Source organism: Dromiciops gliroides, chromosome 3, assembly GCF_019393635.1.
Source record: "Dromiciops gliroides isolate mDroGli1 chromosome 3, mDroGli1.pri, whole genome shotgun sequence".
NCBI classification, from domain to species: domain Eukaryota; kingdom Metazoa; phylum Chordata; class Mammalia; order Microbiotheria; family Microbiotheriidae; genus Dromiciops; species Dromiciops gliroides.
The window spans coordinates 196,806,314-196,810,887 of NC_057863.1; positions in this window are offsets into that span (position 1 = coordinate 196,806,314).

The window sequence follows — 4,574 nt, forward strand, 5'->3', positions numbered from 1 at the left end:
TAGAGGGCAAAACTAGGAACAATGGGTGGCATTTACAAGCATGCAGACAGATTTCAGTTCAATATAATAAAAAATGTTCTAACAATTAAAGCTTTCTTTAAAAAAAAATGGAATGAGCTGCCTTATGAGGCAGTGAGCTTCCTGTAGTCATACAGGCAGATTCCTAATAACTTGTAAAAGTCATTGTGGAAAGGATTTCTACATTTAGCGGGAAGTTGCAGTAGATGACCTCTAAAATCCTTTTTTATTCAACCAGTCTATGATTCTATGCATGAAACCACTTTGTTGCATAAACAAATGGCTTTCTCTTTTCAAAAGCTATTTCCTTTGATAGGTGACACAGCAGTTGGTCAGTAATTACTATCATAACATTTAAAATTTCACACTGAAATATGAAGTGGTTTAGGAGGAGAAGAAAGGAGAGACTAGAAACATTCTCAGTGCATCCATCTAGCCACAAACTGATTTATCAAATAGACTTTTCACTGTGTATGTTTCATTGTTTGATTGGAATTTCTCACTGTTAGCCAGGGAGGAACACGAAGCACTCTGAAAAGGTTTTGAATAAGCTTTTGGGGAAGTGATTTTTTTTTCTGTTTTTTAAAGAAATCCTAGTGCAGTTTTAGGTATGGTTAAATTTTGCTTTGTGAAAGCTTTGGTTAATTATCTGCATACATAACTTGCATGGAAAAAATAGTAATCTCATCTGGAAATTTAATTTTTCCTGACTAGGTCCCTCTTCTTCCACAATGTGGAGATATTTATTTTTGGCTTTTCTTATCCCAATAGATAATGTTTTTACAGTTGGATCAAAACAAAAGACTCCTTACATTTTCCTTTTATGTACTAATTCACACTTGATTCTACAATTATGGCTAACTACATATATAGTTCGAACTTTCTGTATAAAAGACAATAACATATATGGACAAGGAATAAGATTCAACTAAAGAAACACCAGAATTGGAAAATGGAAAAGTTCTTAAAAATTAAATGAATTCCCATTTTTGTGGTCAGTCAAAATCTTTGGTTATTTTCCATTTTGATTTTCTCCCACGTATCTTGTGTGTTGACAGAACTGGGGAGAGCCCGATTAGCTCCTCAGCTTTACCGATGTGTATTCTCTCCTTAGTAATAATTCCAAGCATTTTTGAAGTAGGAGGGAAGTTTCAGAGTATGTCAGTTTTGTTTTATGTTTGACATTTCAAAGGCCTTTATGAAAATGGAGCTTGAATATTTTTGTTCACAAAATCTTTAGGCCTGCAGATCTGAATGTTTATACACATTAGAAAGATTAATAGGCAAGTTAGTGGAGAGGGGAAATAAAAACATCTGAAAATTGTGAGGAGAAAAGCAGAATAGAAAATGAAGCCAGATTTTAAATATAACTTTATGTATTTTAAATTTCATAGTGTGCTTCCCTCCAGAAGCACTTAATTATGTAATAGCTCATATTGTTCATTATTGTTTTATATTCTCTAACTAGCTTGTAAGATTCTTATTTTTGTTTTTTTTGGGGGGGAGGGCAATGAGGGTTAAGTGACTTGCCCAGGGTCACACAGCTAGTAAGTATCAATTGTTGGAGGCCGAATTTGAACTGAGGCCCTTCTGAATCCAGGGCCAGTGCTCTATCCACTGTGCCACCTAGCTGCCCCCTAGCTTGTAAGATTCTTAAAGTAAGGGAAGAAATGCATTGATAGCACACACTATAGTGCCTAGCCCTCTGCTGAACACATAGTATTAACCATTTAAATACTTGATGGATTGAAGAGTCCTAATTGTAAAAGACTCTACAGTGAAGCATTTTTTATGGTCCGAGTGCAAAAATGAGTATTAAGGAAACAATTCTGGATTATATGGAGTCCACTACTATTTATCTCAGTGTATCTAATTCATATATATTTTACTTCATGAGTCAGTTGTTTTCTCATCTACTATTTCATGGAGGATCATGATCTGCATCAGTGGGAAGACTCAAACTAATGAAATTACAATGAAAAAATATTGAAGAAATAAGCTGCTTTACTTGACATTGACTAAAAGATATGGATATAGTTATACTAGACTAGGGGCAGACTGTCATGCTGCAGTCACAAAATTGTGCCGGCACCCCCCTCCCCCCCCAGCCAGGTGTGTTCTTTTTTCCATTCACTATTGTTATATTCTCATTTGGACATTTCACTTTTTACAACATGGACTTTTTTCTTTTCTTTTTTCCTTACAATTTTTACAATGCTGTTTTGGCCTTTCTTCTCTCATCTGAGGGAAACCAATCCTCTTCTCAATAATTCTAGGGAACTCAGCAGCGATGTGACAAAGGCTCTTTTATTTTCTTCTCCAGAGAAGAAGGCACCCTTATGTCCAGCTAGTGGGTGCCAAGAAAGGGGGCTCGTAGGCCCTGTTTTATACCCTAGTCCCTAACATGAATGGACCTTCCCCTTTTTCATCATTGGTCTGATTACTCAAGGGTTACAATCTACATGGGAAAACTAGCTAATCAGAACGCAGTATTCCCACCCCTCTTCCTTATATGGGTATAACTCAGGAGTGGACCTTATTCTTCCTTATATGGACACAACTCCAGAGCTGACCTTATTGAGACCAGGGTTCCTTGAACCATGTGATTTTGTTAGCCAGACGGGGGGGGGGGGGGAGGAGGAGGAGGAGGAAGAGACCTGAGACCTTTGTCCTACAAACAGGTCAGGAGGAGTATGATTGACTGTTATATCCTCATTGAGAGGAGACAACTACACATTTTCTCACATTTCAATAAGTAATTTTTTCACAGTTGGATCAGAACAAAAGACTTATTATTCCTTGCCCACTATTTACAAATTCACATTTAAGTCTATCATTAATGCTCTTTTATATTTGCACAAAGATAGAAAGAAGGGGTTAGGCTGTTTAAGAAGTACTTCCCTTGGTCTTTCCCTCCTCTCCTCAAGTCAGGCATAGATTTTTTAAAAAGCCAAAGTAATAAGGCTTTGAGAATTCCCTCTTTCCGTACTCACCATCCCCCAGCCCCCCCAACCCCACTAAGTTTTATGGAGGGAGTGTTGAATATCTATTGTTTAATAAAGAATTATGGTAAAGTCAATTTTACTTCTAGTAGGAATAGAACAAACATTAAGAAAGTCAGAAACATGAATATCTCTATGACTTACTGAAAGGGGTAATTTCTCCTCTCTGGAACCTGTTATTACATATATATAACATTGCTTTTCCTCAGTATAAATCTTCCCACAGAGTACTGTAAAGGGAACATAAATTGTCCAAGTCAACTTATGTTTCTGGTAGGCCTTTGTCTAATTCAATTTTGGGAGCAAAATGCATTTTACTGACTCATTAAAAAAATTTTATATAATGTTCATTTCTGGAAGAAAACCATTTCTACCCTTCCAAATAGAACCCTCCTTTGTAATAAAGAAAAACAATTGTGCAAAAGCCTCTGAGGCAGTGAATGCATCTAATAGTGTATATTAACATTTTGCCCTGACTCTTTTCATTTATTTATTTATTCTTTTACAAAATTTTAACATCAATTTTCACAAAACTTTGTGTTCCAACTTCTCTTCCCCCCTCCATTCCTACCCCCCACCCACAAGAACTCAAGCAATTCAAAATAAGTTATACATAAGTAGTCATGGGAAAATTCCCATAATAGCTAGTTGTGAGAGAAAACAGTCAAAAAATCCAAAACTTCAGATTAAGGAATTGTCAAAGAAGAAATGAAAAAAAAAATTTTTTTAAATGCGTTTCCCTCTGTTTTCAGATATTATCAGTTCTTTCTCTGCAGATGGGCTGCAATCTTCATAAGTCTTTCAGGGCTATATTGGATCATTGCCTTGCTGAAAATAACTACATGCTTCCCAGCAGATCATCCCCCACTATCGCTGTTATTTTGTATACAGTACATTTCACTCTGCTTCAGTTCATGTTGGTCTTTCCAGGTTTTTCTGATAGTATCCTGTTCATCATAACCTTTATATAGTACCTTAAGCTTGACAGAGAATTTTCTTCATAAAAGCCCAGCAAAGTAGGTACCATACGTTTTGCCATTATAATCAATCATCATAACTATTTCCCTCCATTCCACTCCCTTCCCCTGACATTTACTCTATCTCTTTTTACCTATTCCTCCTCAGAGGTGTTTTACTTCTGACTATCTTCTCCCCCGCTCTGCACTCCCTTTTTTCACCCTTCCTTCCTTACCCTCTTCCCCTCCTATTTTCCTGCAGGGTTAAATAGATTGCTCCTCCCAATTGGGTATGAAAACTATTCCCTCCATGAACCCACTCCAATGAGATCAGGGTCCCTGAGCTAATTCTGTGTTCTAAATTTTTCTTCCTCCCTCCCTCCTCAACCCTCCCTATGAGATCAAGCAATTCAATATGTCATACTAGTGCAGTAATGCAGAACATCTTCATCTTCATCTTCCTTGAAAGGGTTTTTCTTTTTATTTCTCTCTCCCCTAATCTGCCCTTTCCTCCTTCCCTTCTCCCCTCCCCCCTTTTCTCCCTCCCCCGCCAGGGCAAAAATATATTACTATACCTACTTGAGTATGTATGTTAGTC